Consider the following 21368-nt stretch of genomic DNA (forward strand, 5'->3'; position numbering starts at 1 on the left):
AGGTGATCGATTATTCCAGACATTCTAATGACCAAAGTTGCGTCTATACAGAATGAGAAATAGCCCCAAAGTCAGCATATCACAAGTCTCTTGGTGCACCTGAATGAACCATTTCTCAGCTGTTTACTCAAGATCATGAAATAATTGTTTTGTTTTCTCGAGATCTCGAAATAACGGTTTTGTTTTCTCAAGATCTCGAATTAGTTGTGTTGTTTTCTCGAGGGGGCGGCACGGTGGTGTAGTGGTTAGCGCTGTTGCCTCACAGCAAGAAGGTCCGGGTTCGAGCCCCGGGGCCGGCGAGGGCCTTTCTGTGTGGAGTTTGCATGTTCTCCCCGTGTCCGCGTGGGTTTCCTCCGGGTGCTCCGGTTTCCCCCACGGTCCAAAGACATGCAGGTTAGGTTAACTGGTGACTCTTAATTGACCGTAGGTGTGAGTGTGAATGGTTGTCTGTGTCTATGTGTCAGCCCTGTGATGACCTGGCGACTTGTCCAGGGTGTACCCCGCCTTTCGCCCGTAGTCAGCTGGGATAGGCTCCAGCTTGCCTGCGACCCTGTAGAAGGATAAAGCGGCTAGAGATAATGTGATGTGATGTGTGATGTTTTCTCGAGATCCTGAATTAATTATGTCGTTATCTCGGGATAACAAGGTGAATAAAAAAAAGAATTATATGAAGGGCCTCTCTCGGCTTCCGTAGCTCCTGATTAGGGGTCGCAACAGCGGATCTTTCGCCTCCATTGCTCTCTGTCTTCTGCATCCTTCTCTACCACACCTGCCACTTTCATGTCCTCTCTCACCACATGCATACTGTATATCTCCTCTTTGGCCTTCTTCGTTTTCGTTTGCCTGGCAGCTCCATCCTCAACATTCTCCTTCCAACATGCTCTGCATCTCTTCTCAGGACGTACCCATACCATCTCAGTCTCAGCTTCTTCTTCTTCTTTTGGCTGATCCTGATTAGGGGTCGCAACAGTGGATCTTTCACCTCCATTGCTCCCTGTCTTCCGTATCCTTCTTTACCACACCTGCCACTTTCATGTCCTCTCTCACCACATCCATACTGTATATCTCCACTTTGGCCTTCTTTGTTTTCGTTTGCCTGGCAGCTCCATCCTCAACAGTCTCCTTCTAACATGCTCTGCATCTCTTCTCAGGACGTACCCATACCATCTCAGTCTCAGCTTCTTCTTCTTTTGGCTGCTCCTGATTAGGGGTCGCAACAGCGGCTCTTTCGTCTCCATTGCTCTCTGTCTTCCGCATCCTTCTCTACCACACCTACCACTTTCATGTCCTCTCTCACCATATCCATGTATCTCCTCTTTGGCCTTCTTCATTTTCGTTTGCCTGGCAGCTCCATCCTCACCATTCTCCTTCCAACATGCTCTGCATCTCTTCTCAGGACGTGCCCATACCATCTCAGTCTCAGCTTCTTCTTCTTCTTCTTTTGGCTGCTCCTGATTAGGGGTCGCCACAGCGAATCTTTCGTCTCCATTGTCACTCTTGCCACCTGAGAATTTCTCTCTGGAGTTCTTCGTCTGTTTCAGCACAAATGACAAGGTCATCTGCATACAGTAGATCCCATGGCAACCCTCACCAAGTCTCTTGGCTTATTACATTGAGGACAGTAATGAACAAAATGCCTTTATTGTCACTACAACAAAATTTAGTTCATCATAGGAGAGCAAAGCCACTGTGTACATGCGTGTCACCACGCTTGGGTACTTCAACCCAAGACAACCGGGGCAAACCCACGCAGACACAGGGAGAACATGCAAACTCCACATAGAAAGGTCCCCGTTGGCCACTGGGCTTGAACCCAGAACCTTCTTGCTGTGAGGCGACAGTGCTAACCACTACACCACTGTGCCGCCCATATGTTTCATTTTCTTTAGCTGTCATGGTGCTCGTTGGATGGTGTATTGTGTTTGATGTCCAGTGTTCGATTTTATATTTGTGTTCAAGGGGAATAAAATGCTTATGCACCTGTCAGAGACTCTCTACTTAATTAAAAATAAGCACTGGATAAAACCCCATTTATTTTATGTAAATAAAGATGTGAATTTTGTTGTCCGGTGGTCAAGTGTTTAGACGATACCTTGCACTTATGATCAGTACGTACACAGTACTGTGCAAAAGTCTTAGGCATGTGTAAAGAAATGCTATCAACCAAAAATGGCTTAAAAATAATGAAATGTTTCAACATTAAAAGAAAATACTATAAACAGGAATCAGTAAGCCATAATAAATGAAACAAAATCAATATTTGGTGTGAGACGACCCTCTCATCTCATCTCATTATCTCTAGCCGCTTTATCCTTCTACAGGGTCGCAGGCAAGCTGGAGCCTATCCCAGCTGACTACGGGCGAAAGGCGGGGTACACCCTGGACAAGTCGCCAGGTCATCACAGGGCTGACACATAGACACAGACAACCATTCACACTCACACCTACGGTCAATTTAGAGTCACCAGTTAACCTAACCTGCATGTCTTTGGACTGTGGGGGAAACCGGAGCACCCGGAGGAAACCCACGCGGACACGGGGAGAACATGCAAACTCCACACAGAAAGGCCCTCGCCGGCCACGGGGCTCGAACCCAGGACCTTCTTGCTGTGAGGCGACAGCGCTAACCACTACACCACCGTACCGCCCAGACGACCCTCTGCTTTAAAAAAAAAACAAAACAGTAGTCTCAGGTCCAGTGAGTGCAGCTGTATAAGGAAATGAGCTGTAGGTTTTACTGAGCATCTTCCAGAACCAGCCACAGTTCTTCTGGACACTTTGAATGTCACACTCGCTTCTTCATTTTGCACCAAAACCCAGCAGCCTTCATTATGTTTTCTTTTTTAATCTGAAAAGTGCTCTCTTATGTAATATGCTGCTCTGATACAAAGATTGTTTTTCTGTAACATTTAATTTTGTGCTGGAAAACGAACATTTGGACTCTAAAATGTTTTTGTACTGACTTGATAATGTAGAAGTCATAAAATAGAAATCTATAACAAAGTTTGGATGGAAAAAAATAGGGTGACTAAGACTTTTGCACAGCACTGTATATACACACCTGATATGGAAATTTACTTTTATTCAGAAATATGCACAGAAACTTATTTATATTTAACAGTTATTCCATGAAATCAAGTCATACATGAGCTGATAGCTGATGAGGCATGGAGCACCGAGCCGGCAATAAGCCATGTATGACGAGATTGAGTGGAATAACTATTTTATTCTATCCACATTCACTGGGTTTTGAGAAACCGAGCATTTTTACTTTTATTTTTTGCAAATTCAGTAAATAAAAACTTTATGCAAAACGTCCGACAAAATCATTTCCACTTAGAATTTAAACAAACTGGCGAAATGACAGGAGCAATTTGTGAAAAATGCAATAATAATAATAATAATAATTCTGGAAGGGGCGGCACGGTGGTGTAGTGGTTAGCGCTGCTGCCTCACAGCAAGAAGGTCCGGGTTCAAGCCCCGGGGCCGGCGAGGGCCCTTCTGTGCGGAGTTTGCATGTTCTCCCCGTGTCCGCGTGGGTTTCCTCCGGGTGCTCCGGTTTCCCCCATAGTCCAAAGACATGCAGGTTAGGTTAACTGGTGACTCTAAATTGAGCGTAGGTGTGAATGTGAGTGTGAATGGTTGTCTGTGTCTATGTGTCAGCCCTGTGATGACCTGGCGACTTGTCCAGGGTGTACCCCGCCTTTCGCCCGTAGTCAGCTGGGATAGGCTCCAGCTTGCCTGCGACCCTGTAGAACAGGATAAAGCGGCTAGAGATAATGAGATGAGATGTTCTTACCATGAAATACTTTCATTCCATATTTTGTTGCTTTTTTGTCTTTTGGGGGGTTTTGTTTTCGAGTAGAGTTTTTATTTTTGTCCTCGGTTGGTTCAGCTTCAGCAACACGCGCCGCCATTTTGTTTTTCTCTACTCACTGTATATGAGCTGATATCCTAGTCGTAGAGTAGCCAATCAGAGCTTGTCATTGCTCATATCCAGTGAATGTGGATAGAATAAATGTTGATATTATGGGTTTACTGTAATATAGTTGAACGAATCTGATATTAAAATGTATCAGGATTTCAACGGTGCACAGCTATTTCTAAATATTAGGAAATGCTAGAAAGGGTTAGCATTTATAGAAAGCTTGTATAATGAGTCCACCAGTGAATGAATGAATGTGGTGAGTGAATGAATCTGATAAACACTCCACTGACTGCAGTCTATTGAGGTCCAAGTCACCAATGCAGTAAACCAGGTGAATGCTTCATGAGCGCCACTTGCTGGTGGATCACTATACTGCAGCAGCTGGTGAAGAGAGGAGTGTGATTAAACTGCACCTTTAATTTAATAATATCCATCCATCCATCCATCCATCCATCCATTATCTGTAGCCGCTTATCCTGTTCTACAGGGTCGCAGGCAAGCTGGAGCCTATCCCAGCTGACTACGGGCGAAAGGCGGGGTACACCCTGGACAAGTCGCCAGGTCATCACAGGGCTGACACATAGACACAGACAACCATTCACACTCACATTCACACCTATGGTCAATTTAGAGTCACCAGTTAACCTAACCTGCATGTCTTTGGACTGTGGGGGAAACCGGAGCACCTGGAGGAAACCCATGCGGACACGGGGAGAACATGCAAACTCCACACAGAAAGGCCCTCGCCGGCCACGGGGCTCGAACCTGGACCTTCTTGCTGTGAGGTGACAGTGCTAACCACTACACCACCGTGCCGCCCTTAATTTAATAATATAATAATATAATTCCTTCTTATGAGACACACCATTATGGCCAAATCCATGAAATCCAGTTGCCAAAACACAGGTTAAATAGGCCAAGCTGATAGACTATGTTTATGAACTGCATATACAAGATAGTCTGTACATCACTATCACTGTATATTGTAGTATTTTTGCAGAATTATGTAATTTCTTTTTGACTGAGCTCTTTGGCAGCTTTACGCAACTGTCACCATCCCAGCACCCGAAATATACATTTTAACTGTGTGTACTTTTAATACTATGCTACCCAAGACTCACATGCTTATACCGTATGTAATTATAGTATGTTTGTGCATAATATTGCTGCAGAATAACATGTACGCAGAAACCCCATTTCCAGAAAATTTGGGATATTTTCCAAAATGCTATAAAGACAAAAATCTCTGATTTGTTAATTCACATGAACCTTTATTTAACCGACAAAAGTACAAAGAAAAGATTTCCAATAATTTTACCAACCAACTTAATTGTATTTTGTGAATATGAGCAAAGTTAGAATTTGATGCCTGCAACACACTAAAAAAAAAAGTTGGCACAGAGGCATTATTACCATTGTGTTACATCACCTTTCCTTTTAATAACACTTTTTAATCGTACGGGAAATGAGGATACTAATTGTTGCAGTTTTGCAATTGGAATTTTTGTCCATTCTTGCTTGATACAAGACTCCAGCTGTTCAACAGTCCATGGTCGCCGTTGTCTGATTCTCCTCTTCATGATGTGCCACACATTCTCAATAGGGGACAGATCTGGACTGGCAGCAGGCCAGTCAAGCACAATCACTCTGTGTCTATGAAGCCACACTGTTGTAGCCCGTGCAGAATGAGGCATGACATTGTCCTGCTCAAATAAGCATGGACTTCCCAGGAAGAGATGTTGTCTTGATGGCAACACATGTCTCTCTCAAATCCCAATATGCACTTCTTAGTCAATGGTACCTATACACATGCAACTCCCCCATGCTGTGGGCACTGATGCACCAACATACCATCACAGATGCTGACTTTTGCACCTTTGCCAAAGGTGAACACGACCATCCAGTTTGTTATCAGAGAAAGGTGCAAAAGGCAGCATCTGTGATGGTATGTTGGTACATACCATGTTGGCCGTGTTCACCTTTGGCGGAGAGAATGTAACATACATCCCCCTCCCCCCAAAAAAAGCTGAAATGTGACTCATCTGAGCACAGCACATGTTTTCACTGTCTTTCAGTCCATCTGAGATGAGTTCAGGCCCAGAGAAATTGGCAGTGTTCCTGAATAGAACTGATGAATGGCTTCCTCCTTGTGTAATACAGTTTCAGGTTGCATTTCTGGATGCAGCGGCGGACTGTGTTAAGTAACAGCGGCTTTCTGAAGTTCTCCCGAGCCCATGTGGCTATATTTGTCACATTAGCATGATGGTTTCTCAGGCAGTGCCACCTGAGGGCTCAAAGGTCACACATATTCAACAGTGGTTTCCAGTCTCGTTATTTACACACTGAGACGTCTCTGAACTCCCTGAATCTTTTCACAATATTATGTACTGCAGATTTTGAAAGACCTAAAATCTTGTGTTGAGAAATGTTCTTTTTGAATTCACGCTCATGAATTTTGGCACAAAGCAGTGAGCCACGACCCATCCTTGCTTGCAAAGACTGAGCCTTTGGTGTTGCTCCTTTTATACCCAATCATGTTACCAGTTAACCTGATTATTGTGGAATCTTCCAAAATGGTGTTATTTGAATATCCGATAAAGTTTTCAGTCTTATTTTTCCTCTGTCACAACTTTTTTCTGAGTGTGTTGCAGGCATCAAACTCTAACTTCCTTTATATTTCCAAAATACAATTAAGTTGGTCGGTAAAACTATTAAAAATCTTTTCTTTGTACTTTTGTCAGTTAAGTAAAAGTTCACGTGAATCAACAAATCATAGATTTTTGTTTTTATTGCATTTTGGAAAATATCCCGACTTTTCTGGAAATGGGGTTTGTAAGTATTTCATTGTATATTGTACACTGTGCTTGTGCACATGACAATAAACATGAACTTACCGTAAGTGTAATGTACACAAAGCATGCTGGGATAAAAAAAAAATAATAATAATTAAAAAAAAACCCTCAATGACAGAACAGCACCAGCACAATAATACAAGGCCAACAATTAATGACTATGAAAATTAATATATGCAAGCGCACTTTGTCCAAAAAGCAAATGTTTCTTCTCCACAGATAAATACCAGTGGCCCTGTGGCCAAGCCAAGTAGTTGTATTTTTCATAAATATTATTACAGGCCGGGCGGCACAGTGGTGTAATGGTTAGCGCTGTTGCCTCACAGCAAGAAGGTCCGGGTTCAAACCCCGTGGCCGGCGAGGGCTTTTCTGTGTGGAGTTTGCATGTTCTGTCCGTGTGGGTTTCCTCCGGGTGCTCCGGTTTCCCCCACAGTCCAAAGACATGCAGGTTAGGTTAACTGGTGACTCTAAATTGACCGTAGGTGTGAATGTGAGTGTGAATGGTTGTCTGTGTCTATGTGTCAGCCCTGTGATGACCTGGCGACTTGTCCAGGGTGTACCCCGCCTTTCGCCCGTAGTCAGCTGGGATAGGCTCCAGCTTGCCTGCGACCCTGGAGAACAGGATAAAGCGGCTACAGATAATGAGATGAGAATGAGATTATTACAGGCATGTAATATATGTCATAACAGTTATTAATTTAATCTTATAACACCTTAATAAATTGGTTTTAACCATGTCTCTCCAAGCATATTACTCCACAATTTGGTCATGTGTTTCATAACAAAAGAGTTACTCAGGCTAAGATTTATATAATTTGTTGCAGAGATTCAAAGACATTTATTTTTCATTTATTGCTTTTTCTCCAGGTAATTTTTCCTGAATATATGACTAAATCATCATGGTAATTTGTGTTATTTTGTAGATTTGTGGCCCTATTTTACATTATATATATCCATTTCCATCCATTTTCTTCCGCTTATCCGAGGTCAGGTCGCGGTGACAGCAGGCTAAGCAGGGTAGTCCAGGCGTCTCTCTCCCCAGCAACGCTTTCCAGTTCCTCCTGAGGGATCCCAAGGCACTCCAGGCCAAATGAGATATATAATCTCTCCAGTGTGTTCTGGGTCTACCCTGAGGTCTCTTCCTAGTTGGACGTGCCCGGAAAACCAAAGGAAGGTGCCCAGGAGGCATCCTAATCAGATGCCTGAACCACCTCAGCTGACTCCTTTTGTTGTCTAGACTAGACATTTCATATAAAGGATGTTAAAACAGCACATATAATAATAATAATAATAATAATAATAATAATAATAATTATTATTATTATTATTATTATTATTATTATTATTATTGTTAGCAGCACGGTGGTGTAGTGGTTAGCACTGTCGCCTCACAGCAAGAAGGTTCTGGGTTTGAGCCCAACGACTGATGGGGGCCTTTCTGTGTGGAGTTTGCATGTTCTCCCCGTGTCCGCATGGGTTTCCTCCGGTTGCTCCAGTTTCCCCCACAGTCCAAAGACATGCAGGTTAGGTTAACTGGTGACTCTAAATTGACCGTAGGTGTGAATGTGAGTGTGAATGATAGTTTGTCTCTGTGTATCAGCCCTGTGATGACCTGGCGACTTGTCCAGGGTGTACCCCGCCTCTCACCCATAGTCAGCTGGGATAGGCTCCAGCTTGCCCACGACCACAGGATAAGCGGCTACAGATAATGGATGGATGGATGGATGGAGTTCCACACAAATTCAACTATACAGGTTTCAAAAGCACCTAACAACTAAAACAACTTACTAAATATAGTGATAATAATGTAGAAAAGTAAATATACCTCCATTTCAAAAACTCAAAATTTGTATCTATATATGCATTTATAATATTATACATAACTGTTAATATCAAAATTAAAAATGGAAAAAATCTACAGTGAAATAATAATAATAGTACAAAGTGACATTATACTGATATTTGCAAGCTCCAGCAGATAACATGAGTATATAAACAAAGATTGCAGCTCAAGCTATAAAGAGAGGGGGTGACTTTCCAAGCTCTCAGTCATTTTAATTGAAAATTCACAAGTTATCTGAAAGCCTGAAACTATATGCTATTATAAATAAGAAAAATAATCAACAAATGAATCAGAATTGTCCAATCAAATGTATTTAATGATTTTTAGTGTGTAATGTACAATATAATGAAATGGTGTCATTTAAATTATGGATTTTTAAAGCAAACAATCAATCATCAAAACAAACAAACAAACAAACAAACAAACAAACAATTTCACTTTTTTAAATAAGTAAGTAAGTAAGTAAGTGTTTGGAGATGATAGTTTTCCAGCTGTGTGGAACTCTTGCTGTAGTATGATGAACCAGCAGATGGCGCTGTGGTGAATGTGAGCACATTCTTTACCTGGTGTTGAACAGTGAAGAAGTCGCAGCAGCTCAGCACTGCTGGAGGATGAGCTCAGTGTGATCATCAGGGCTAGAGAACACTAACACTGAGGGATTAAACCCCACACTGGAATTAGGAGAAGTTTATTCTGTTATTGCTCATTAAGGTAAATGGAGCTAACTTGTACAGTTTATTGTACGAGTTTTAAGTCATTTCTGCTCGGGATATTAAGTTAATTATCTGCACACGAATCTATAAATCTAGTTCAACAGCACTGACTTTCACTGATGACTGTGAACTAGAGCGGCGGCTACAATTATCGACACCTTAACGATCTTTAGGCCGTTGCAAAAGTAGAAAAGACTTTCAGTACGTAAATTGTGCATGAATAATTACTCAAACTTCCACTGGGGAAAAAATAGTTCATTCCCGATTACTTAGTGTATCAGATCACGTGACATCGTTCCACAATTATTGACATGTTTGTCCACAGTTATTGACACTGTTCCACAATTATCGACACTGTTCCACAAATATCGACACCTTTGTCCACAGTTATCCACACCGTTCCACAATTATCGATACCTTTGTCCACAGTTATTGACACCGTTCCACAATTATCGACACCTTTGTCCACAGTTATTGACACCGTTCCATAATTATCAACACCTTTGTGCACAGTTATCAATTATCGACACCTTTGTCCACAGTTATCGACACAGTCCCATAATTATCGACACCTTTGTGCACAGTTATCAACACTGTTCCACATTTATCGTCACCTTTGTCCACAGTTATCGACACCGTTCTACAATTATCGACACCTTTGTCCACAGTTATCAACACCATTCCACAATTTTTGACACCATTCCACAGTTATCAACACTGTTCCACAATTATCGACACCTTTGTCCAGTTATCGACACTGTTCCACAATTTTTGACACCTTTGTCCACAGTTATCGACACCGTTCCACAATTTTCGACACCTTTGTCCACAGTTATCAACACCGTTCCACAATTATTGACACCTTTGTCCAGTTATCGACATCGTTCCACAGTTATCGACACCTTTGTCCAGTTATCGACACCATTCCACAATTATTGACACCTTTGTGCACATTTATCGACACTGTTCCACAATTATCGACACCTTTGTCCACAGTTATCGACACCGTTCCACAATTTTCAACACCTTTGTCCACAGTTATCGACACCATCCCACAATTATCGACACCTTTGTCCAGTTATCGACACCGTTCCACAATTTTCGACACCTTTGTCCACAGTTATCGACACCGTTCCACAATTACTGACACCTTTGTCCAGTTATCGACACCATTCCGCAATTATCAACACCTTTGTCCAGCTATCGACACCGTTCGACAATTATCGACACCTTTGTCCACAGTTATCGACACCATTCCACAATTTTCGACACCTTTGTGCACAGTTATCAACACCTTTGTCCACAGTTATCGACACCGTTCCACAATTTCTGACACCTTTGTCCACAGTTATCGACACCGTTCCACAATTATCGACACCTTTGTCCAGTTATCGACACTGTTCCACAATCATCGACACCTTTGTCCACAGTTACCGACACTGTTTCCACTATTATCGACACCTTTGTGCATAGTTATCGACACCGTTCCACAATTACATACCAATGTATGTAATACCAATATTACATACCAATGACATGCGTCAGCTTGTTGCTCTAAGAGATCAAATGTACAAACAAGCCAAAAGCCTAGGTAGTCAGAGTGACGTGAATGACTACAAGACAATGAAAAATAGAGTAAACTACCTCTGCCGACAAGCTAAAAAACAACATGCTGTTCAAACAGTAGTCCAAGGGGCTGAAGAGGGACAGGCTGGGGTATGGAAGGCCATAAGGAAGTTAATACCAAACAAGACATCAAACACTGTCACTTACCTTGAGCATGAGGGACAGACCATTAATGATAAGGAGGGGATAGCAAACACTTTCAACCAGTTTTTCCACAAAGTCATAGAAGACCTGTACAGGTCACTGTCTGTAGCTGCTTCTCCCTTTACTCCTGTTCAGTTTGTTAAGAAAGTCACCAGCACTTTCACCTTTACTCCAGTCACTGTTGAATTTGTCACGGACCAACTGACAAAACTTAAAGCTAAGAAGGCGACGGGGTTTGATAACATTGACAACAAGCTGCTGAAAGTGGGAGTGCAAATTCTTATGCTAAGCTGCTAAACAAATCTTTGAGCTCGGGAATATTCCCAACTAAGTGGAAATCTGCCCAAATCATCCCCATGTATAAAAAGGGAGACAAACCAAACCCCGGAAACTACCGTCCTGTGTCTATACTGCCAGGCGTGTCCAAAATATGAGAAAAAGCGTTTCATAATCAGCTGTATGAATATCTGAACCAAAACCAGCTCCTTACACAATTCCAGTCCAGTTTCAGGAAGCTTCATTCCTGTGAATCTGCTCTTCACTTGGTAGTCGAAGACTGGATTCAGTTTATTGACATACAACAACAAACTGGTGCGGTTTTTTGTGATTTATCTAGAGCTCTTGATACGCTCGACCACGATATAATGTTGCTTAAACTCAGAGCCTATGGCGTGAATGACTTAGCCTGTAAATGGTTAAAGACTTACCTGACTGAAAGATTACAATTCACATGCCTGAACTCTGTTTTATCTACAACATCAATTGTAACTTGCGGTGTACCACAGGGATAAATTCTTGGTCCAATTCTTTTCATTTTATATATTAATGATCTACCAAACTGTATCCAGGCATGCAAGGTGGCAATGTATGCAGATGATACCATTATTTACTTTTCAGATTGCAACATCCAGACAATCAAACAGACCATTCAGCAAGACTCTGTTAGACTTGTGCAGTGGTTCACTGCAAACAAGCTTTCATTGAATCTGTCTAAGTGTAAAGCCATGCTAGTAGGGTCACCTAGGGCCAAGGCCATAAAGAGCCACTTACACCTCATGCTAGCAGACACTGAACTTGAGCAAGTGGACACTTAAAAGTACAGTACTTAGGAGTTGTTCTGGACAGTGGTCTGCGGTGGACCTATCACTGTCTTCATGTTACTAAGAAACTGTCACAGGCCATTGGTATCATTAAAAGTACAGTGGCATGCAAATGTTTGGGCACCCTTGCTGAAAATGTCTGTTACTGTGAGTAGTTAAGTGAGCAGAAGATGAACTGATCACCAGAAGGCATAAAGGTAAAGACGAGACATTTCTTTTCAGCGTTTTCTGCAAGATTTGTGTATTATTTTTTGTTTTGTACAATTGCATGGATTAAAGTTTTCCGTCGCTATGACGGATTTCCGTCAACTGGGAGCGCTAAAGGTCAATAATGAGACTGATACAGATCCGAGGAAAAAAAAAAAGGGAGGGGGGGGGTTGGCCCATAGGTCTGACACCAATGTGATTTAGAACTTCACCAAGCTGCTGTGATTGCCTGTTGTTGAACCCTTTCTTGTGCTATGTTTGAGTATATGTAAGGAATAAGTTGTTGCGCTAGATAGGCCTAAATAAATAAATACAGCCTACGCTACTGTCTAGTCCCGGGGAGGCTCGGCGTAGGCCACTGATGAAACTATTTGGCTGTCCTACTACTAGGCAACTAGGTTACTTGTCTACTACTAATACTAGGCCTTTTGTAGTAGTAGTAATAATGATATTTGCCTATTGAAAGGTGATCAGGTGAAAAAGTTGAAGCCGCAGCAAGACCTTTGCTATTAAGCCTTTTGTAGGTTAAACAGGCTTCGGCAGACAACGTTCTGGAAAGGCTGTGTTTTTCTTTGGTTTGATTAGCCTACGATTTAATCTTTAAACATTATGGTTTCAGCAGTTCGCTTAAACATTGGAGGCTGCAGAGTCGGGCTGCAAGATTTCCCGACACTTGTTTAAGATGCCAAACTTCATAGTAAGGAGAAAATAATTCCACAGTATTTAGTGCCTCGTCAGTCTCAAAAATTAATTGTGAAGGACCAACGTGAATTAAGTCCCAAAAAAAAACATCTCGTAGGCCTATATTTTACATTTTCAAAAAAGTCCGGAATTGGAAGTCGGTCAGTGGAGTGTAATGAAGTGTCTCATTCACTAAGCACAAAAGGTCGGAAAACAGTGGAGAAAACAGCTATTGCTTAAATAGGCTACTAATGGTTTACATTAGTAATTTAATGTATGTGACAAATAAATTCATTGATTAAATAGATAAAGAAGCGAATACTCCGAAGCTCAAAATTCAGGAAAGTGGCTCCGGTGTCGCAAGTGCACAAGAACAGTTATTTGAAAGTTAACCTAATGGATTTGTGCGTGCGCGTGCGATTTCATGAAGAACCGGGACAATTGGCATTCGGTGAAAGATTCACACCTATGACTCATTATATTCGCGCGCGCCCTCTCGCCCACTGCCGCTTCGTTTTCCCCATTTACACGCGTGTCTGAAGATGGAGTTTTCAGAAATCTCCACTCTGCCCAGAGTTTGCGAAAGTAGCTGTTTTCAGTGACTGAAACCTCAGCATAGGTGTGAATAAGAAGTGCAACCGAATAAATAAATATGCGTCTTTTTTATCCGGCTACATGTAGGCTATCACTGCGCAAAGCCTCTAATGTTGAAATGGTAGTAATATTTGTTAAAATAATAGTAGGCTAATTTCCACATTAATTGGTAAAATGGCACAAGGGATGTGATGGGGGCAGGGCTCGAAATTAACTTTTTTTCTTTGTGTCCCCCAGTGGTCCCGAATTCTGTGTTGTATTGTCCCGAATGGAAGCAATAGTGTCCCCATTTTTTTCCTCTCTGAAATAACCAGTGGTTAATATTATCATATGAAGTTACTATTATATTTGTAACTATACGATTTTGAACCCTTTATATCATTTTTACAATAAGGCACAAGACACAAGCGACACATGTCTTATACATCATCTACTTCAAAATTACAGTTATTGCATTTTCAGTTTATTAAACTTTGGCGATCTCACTGTATGAATAGATACCCGTTTATTTAAAGGGGCCAACTAGCTCATTCAGAAAATGTTTCAACTCCCTACATCTGCAGTACACTTTAGTTGAAAATAAGACCCCTTTTATGTTCATTTCATCTACTTATACATTGAATATCTGTTGGCACTTATAAGGCCAACTTATAATTTTCACCATTACTGTTATCCATTTTTATGAACTTTCCGTTATCCATTTTATGAACTTTCGCTGCCGAAACGTGGGTGCAAATGTTAGCAACATCAGCATAGTGGCAGGTCCGAGCCTAGTTGTGCTGCTGACTGACTAAACTTTCTGAACTAGAAAGACACCAAGAAAACTCACTTATTCTGTTGAACGGTATCTTCCGTCAATATCATCCACATCATTCCTGTTGTATTTTATAACGTGTCTAACAGTGTTCATTAAGTTCATTCAGTTGCTAGCGTTGCCTGCAGACCAGGCGATGACACTTTGGATCCTGAAGGTCCCGGAGACGTTATGTCTGGGCTTTCAGTTTCTTCCCCGCGGTCGGTCCGCTTCAACCACTTAAGCATTTTTGTTCTGGCAAGAGTCGGCGCAGCGTGTGCGGTAGCAATTCCATTCCAAGTCCATATAATGCGGACACCGGCCGAAGATTCTCGAACAGAATGCGCTGCTCTGTAGCCTACGGATGCAGGTGCATCGAAAGTGTAGCTACTATGTATTTTTCGCTGTTAACGTTTTAAAATTAAAATTGACAAATTAGGTGAATGTCTGTGTATGTGTTACGGCTTTGTAAATGATATTAATGTAGGACTTTTTTTCTAGATCTATTTTTTTCCATTGTCCCGGGATTGTCCCAGATATGATAATTTTGTGTCCCGATGACATTTTTTATGGTCCCCGGGACATCGGGACACCATTAGTTTCGAGCGCTGGATGGGGGATGGCCGTTTTATAAGGGGGATGATTTGAGATTTTTATTTCAGAAGGGGGATGCCTCCCCCCACATCCCCCCTCAACTCGAGTACTGTGTATAAGGCCATATTTCACCGGACATAGGCCCTTTGATTTCCATCACTAGAGTGCGTCAAATTACTTTCGGTTTTGCCAGCATGGACATGCTTCTTTTAAATGAAGGCACAGATGTGTCGGACATCAACAAAACGGTAAAGAATAAGTGGAGATGGGCTTGGCGAAATGAAATGGGCGATAATGGCAAGCCATTTAGTTCATGGTGCAAAAAGATGAAAATGGCAGGTGTGCGCTTTTGTGTAGTTTGCCATAAAAAAAAGTCTATGGAAGCAATGGCAAAAAACTAGATGCCTTTGGCTTCACTGCAAAGAATCAGAAAAAGTGAACTTTCACTTTACTTTTCTTGTTTCCTGGTTTTATGTCAACAGATTTTCTTATTTTTCTTTCTGTTCCACTCTTTTGAAAGCATGGTTCAATTTCGACTGCACTTTTCTCTTAACCACTGTTGTGCATTACTAAAGTATTGTTGAAATAAATTTGCACTTTGTGCTGAAAACTTGATGTTTCATCATTTATAGCCAGTACACTGTAAAAAAAGAATAGTTGAGAATACTTGAAATTTCAAGGCAACCGTCTGCATTAAGAATTTTATGTTTTGCCAATGATGTGCCCATGATAATCCAAACTATGATAAAACTGTTATCTTTATTAAGAATTCTTAATTAAGTCAATTTTCAATTCCTCATTCTGCCAACATAGATTTCTCTTTTTGCTGAACAGTGGCATTCACAGTAGTACAAAAAGGCAATTGAGGTTATCAGACTTTTTTGGGGGGCTTTTTTCACCTTTATTTAGATAGGACAGTGTAGAGACAGGAAATGAGCAGGAGAGAGAGACGGGGAGGGATCGGGAAATGACCACGGGTCGGAATCGAACCCGGGTCCCCGGATTTATGGTATGGTGCCTTATCCACCTGAGCCATACCCATGACGTGGGTTTTAAAAACTTTATTTCAATATTGAAGTTTTGTAATTGTGTAGAACAATGAAAAAAGGCATGTATAGTTTAATGATAAATTATGATAACCTTGGAGGCATCGTGGCTCAGGTGGATTAGGCGCCGTACTATAAATCCAAGGACCTAGGTTCAATTCCGACTTGAGGTCATTTCCCGATCTCTCTCCCGCTCATTTCCTGTCTCTACGCTGTCCTATCCAAATAGAGGTGAAAAAAGCCCCCAAAAAATTATGATTGCCTTTTTGCACTACTGTGAATGCCACTGTTCAGCAAAAAGAGAAATCTATGTTGGCAGAATGAGGAATTGAAAATTGACTTAATTAAGAATTCTTAATAAAGATAACAGTTTTATCATAGTTTGGATTATCATGGGCACATCGTTGGCAAAACATAAAATTCTTAATGCAGACGGTTGCCTTGAAATTTCAAGTATTCTCAACTATTCTTATTTTACAGTGTAATGACAATGGTAAAGTCTTGCCTTAGCTTTAGTCATTGTTAAAATTATGTAAATGTACTATAAGTAGGGGCCGAGGGGATAATGGACAACACGGCGTTTAAAATTTGACGCATCGCTGGCGTGGTAGGGGCCAACGACATGGAGCTTTTTTTTTTTCAGTCAGATGATTTTTTTTGCTTTAATCCATGCAATTGGAGAGTGAAAAAAGAAAAGGAACGCCATGCGAAAGTTTGGGCACCCTAATACATTTGAGTTCTCAGGTAACTTTTACTAAGGTTCCAGACCTTAATTAGCTTATTGAGCTGTGGCTTGTTCAAATTCTTCATTAGGAAAGGCCAGATGATGCAGATTTCAAAGCTGTATAAATTCTCTGACTCCTCAAATGTGTCCCTAAAATCAACTGCCATGGGCTCCTCTAAGCAACTCCCTCGCATTCTGAATAATAAAATAATTGATGCTCACAAAGCAGGAGAAGGCTACAAGAACGTAGCAAAGTGTTTTCAGGTAGCTGTTTCCTCAGATTGTAATGTTATTAAGAAATGGCAGTTAACAGAAACAGTGGAGATCAAGGTGAGGTCTGGAAGATGAAGAAAACTTTCTGAAAGAACTGCTCATTGGATTGCTAGAAAGGCAAATAAAAACCCTTGTTTGACTGCAAAACACCTTCAGAAAGATTGAGCAGACCCTGGAGTGGTGGTGCACTGTTCTACTATGCAGCGACACCTGAACAAATATGACCTTCATGGAAGAGTCCTCAGAAGAAAACCTTTCCTGTGTCCGAGCGACAAAATTCAGTGTCTGAAGTTTGCAAATGAACATCTAAATAAGCCTGATGCATTTTGGAAACAAGTCCTGTGGACTGATGAAATCAAAAAAAGAACTTTTTGGCCACAATGTGCAAAGGTATGTTTGGAGAAAAAAAAGGATGCCAAATTCCAGGAAAAGAACACCTCTCCAACTCTGAAGCATGGGTGTGGATCGATCATGCTTTGGGGTTGTGTTGCAGCCAGTGGCACAGGGCACATTTCAATGGTCGAGGGAAGCATGGATTCGAATAAATACCAGCAAACTCTGGAAGCAAACATCACACCATCTGTAAAAAAAAAAAAAGTTGAAGTTAAAAAGAGGATGGGTCCTACAAGCCACAAGCTGAAGGTTTTGCCCGGGCCCTCACAGTCCCCTGACCTAAACGTCATTGAAAATCTGTGGATAGATCTCAAAAGAGCAGTGCATGCAAGACAGCCCAAGAAACTTGTAGAACTGGAAGCCTTTTGCAAGGACGAATGTCTGAAAATCCCCCAGGTAAGAACTGAAAGATTATTAGCTGGCTACAAAAAGTGTTTACAAGCTGTGATACAGTGGTGCTTTATGAATCCTTTAGAATTTTCTATATTTCTGCATAAATATGACCTAAAACATCATCAGATTTTTGCACAAGTCCTAAAAGTAGATAAAGAGAACCCAGTTAGACAAATGAGACAAAAATATTATACTTGGTCATTTATTTATTGAGGAAAATGATCCAATATTACATATCTGTGAGTGGCAAAAGTATGTGAACCTTTGCTTTCAGTATCTGGTGTGACCCCCTTGTGCAGCAATAACTTCAACTAAGGCCCTGTCCACATGGCAACGGATTCAGGTGACTCCGATACAGTTGCTTATCGTTTAGGCCTGGCATCTACACGGCACCGGCGTTTTGGGTGCCCAAAACGCAATCTTTGAGAACGGGTTCCAGAGTGGAAAGATCTGGCAACGTTGCCGTTGTGAAGTCGTCTGGATGAGTAGAACGGATTTGTTTACGATGACGTCACAACCACATGACTGTCAGTGCTTCACGCCGGGTAGAAGTGTAACGAACTCGATGCGAGTTGTCAACAAATCCTATAACTTGGTTCATGAAGCGCGCTTACAAAATATTTTCACTGTGAATATTTATTGTGTAATGGTGCAAAGTGAGAGAGAGAGAGAGAGAGAGAGAGACTCTGCCCTTAGGGCAGAGTCAATCCCGCCAGCAAAAATAGGGAAAAAAAAGGAGCGATCTCACCTCTTCAGATGTGGATTTAAGTCCTACAATACATTCCTCAAAAAGGGCATAAAAGAGCAAATTAATCCATCAACGTGTATCATTCAATTTATTCCGGACCATTAAAGACGCCGCCTTCCGCGTAGAATCATACGTCATCCTCGCCGCCTTATTGGATGGGTCAAAGCGGAGAATAAAGATTCATGTGCTGCGTTTAACTGTACCAACAGGTTTACCGTCCAAACGAGATCACATGGGATTACCTTTCACAGGTGAGAAACAACAAATTAATTCCATCAACGTGTAGCATTCAATTTATTCCGGACCATTAAAGACGCCGCCTTCCGCGTAGAATCATACGTCATCCTCGCCGCCATATTGGATAGGTCAAAGCGGAGAATAAAGATTAGCTGCGTTTAACTGTACCAACAGGTTTGCCGTCCAAACGAGATCACATGGGATTACCTTTCACAGGTGAGACTGGAAAAATACTTTTCATTGTATTTGGTCATTATAATGTAATTTTACGAACAGATTTTCCTGACTTTGTGGCTAATATGAAGTCTCACGCATAATAGTTTATGCACATGCGTCCTTACTTCTTCTATTGTTCTGGTGTCTCCGAAGGGACCGTCTTACAGCGCCCCTAGAGGTGTGGCATGTGTATTGCATCGTTTTCAGCAAGCGTTGCGTTGCCATATGGACCTGATATTTTACTGATCGTTGCCCATTTGGACGCGATATATTTTTAAATAACATCTCGTTGCCGTTGTCGTGTGGATGTAGCCTAAATGTTTCCTGTAACTGTTGATCAGTCCTGCACACCGGCTTGGAGGAATTTTAGCCCATTCCTCCATACAGAACAGCTTCAACTCTGGGATGTTGATGGGTTTCCTCACATGAACTGCTCGCTTCAGGTCCTTCCACAGCATTTCAAGTGGATTAAGGTCAGGACTTTGACTTGGCCATTCCAAAACATTGACTTTATTCTTCTTTAACCATTCTTTGGTAGAACGACTTGTGTGCTTAGGGTCGTTGTCTTGCTGCATGACCCACCTTCTCTTGAGATTCAGTTCATGGACAGATGTCCTGACATTTTCCTTTAGAATTCTTTTCTATAATTCAGAATTCATTGTTCCATCAATGATGGCAAGCCGTCCTGGACCAGATGCAGCAAAACAGGCCCAAACCATGATACTACCACCACCATGTTTCACAGATGGGATAAGGTTCTTATGCTGGAATGCAGTGTTTTCCTTTCTCCAAACATAATGCTTCTCATTTAAACCAAAAAGTTCTATTTTGGTCTCATCCGTCCACAAAACATTTTTCCAATAGCCTTCTGGCTTGTCCACGTGATCTTTAGCAAACTGCAGATGAGCAGCAATATTCTTTTTGGAGAGCAGTGACTTTCTCCTTGCAACCCTGCCATGCACACCATTGTTGTTCAGTGTTTTCCTGATGGTGGACTCATGAACATTAACATTAGCCAATGTGAGAGAGGCCTTCAGTTGCTTAGAAGTTACCCTGGGGTCCTTTGTGACCTCGCCGACTATTTCATCTTGGAGTGATCTTTGTTGGTCGACCACTTCTGGGGAGGGTAACAATGGTCCTGAATTTCCTCCATTTGTACACAATCTGTCTGACTGTGGATTGGTGGAGTCCAAACTCTTTAGAGATGGTTTTGTAACCTTTTCCAGCCTGATGAGCATCAACAACGCTTTTTCTGAGGTCCTCAGAAATCTCCTTTGTTCATGGCATGATACACCTCCAGAAACATGTGTTGTGAAGATCAGACTTTGATAGATCCCTGTTCTTTAAATAAAACAGGGTGCCCACTCACACCTGATTGTCATCCCATTGATTGAAAACACCTGACTCTAATTTCACCTTCAAATTAACTGCTAATCCTAGAGGTTCACATACTTTTGCCACTCACAGATATGTAATATTGGATCATTTGTTTAAGTGGGTTCTCTTTATCTACTTTTTGGACTTGTGTGAAAATCTGATGTTGTTTTAGGTCATATTTATGCAGAAATATAGAAAATTCTAAAGGGTTCACAAACTTTCAAGCACCACTATACTTGCCAAAGGGGGTGTTACTACCGGTAAGTACTGACCATGCCAGGTGCCCAAACTTTTGCTTCAGGTCCTTTTCATTTTTTGGTATTTTACGCCTGTAAATGATGGAAAAAGGCGCAAAGCCAGTATCTGTGATGGTATGGGGGTGTATCAGTGCCCACAGCATGGGTGGGTTGCATGTGTGTGAAGGTACCATTGATATATTGGGATTTTACAGATGGCCCTTTTCCACTACCCTTTTTCAGCTCACTTCAGCTCGCTTCAGCTCACTTCAGCCCGACACGGCTCGCGTTTCGACTACCTTAAAACAGCACGACTCAGCTCGCTTCAGCCCTGCTTAGCCCCCAAAACTCGCACGGTTTTGGAGTGGGGCTGAAGCAAGCCAAACCGAGCTGAGTGAGGCTGGGGGCGTGAGCAGACACTCCCCTGTGCACTGATTGGTGAGGAGGAGTGTCCTCACACGCCCCGCGAGCACGAAGAAGGAGAATTACGAATTACGAGAATTTCTGAAGCCTTATGCACCTCATCTATACGCTCTTGCCAGTATCTGTTGGCGTTGTCGGTGACAACAAGCCACAGCACCAAGACCAGCAACACTAACGACATCATGTCCTCCATGTTTATTGTTTACTATCCGGGCTGTGAGACTACC

General features: G+C 41.8%; 1 protein-coding gene across 1 annotated transcript in view; it reads left to right on the plus strand.

Moving 5' to 3' along the window:
- Window positions 1-9235: 9235 nt before the first annotated feature.
- Window positions 9236-21368, plus strand: part of LOC132901478 (aldehyde dehydrogenase family 3 member A2-like) — a 37335-nt gene continuing 25202 nt past the window's right edge. Inside the window, exon 1 of the mRNA XM_060943900.1 lies at window positions 9236-9334. The gene's annotated coding sequence lies outside the window, so the exon portion shown is untranslated. The remainder of the gene's footprint in view (window positions 9335-21368) is intronic.

This window comes from Neoarius graeffei, chromosome 17 (assembly GCF_027579695.1).
Source record: "Neoarius graeffei isolate fNeoGra1 chromosome 17, fNeoGra1.pri, whole genome shotgun sequence".
NCBI classification, from domain to species: Eukaryota; Metazoa; Chordata; class Actinopteri; order Siluriformes; family Ariidae; genus Neoarius; species Neoarius graeffei.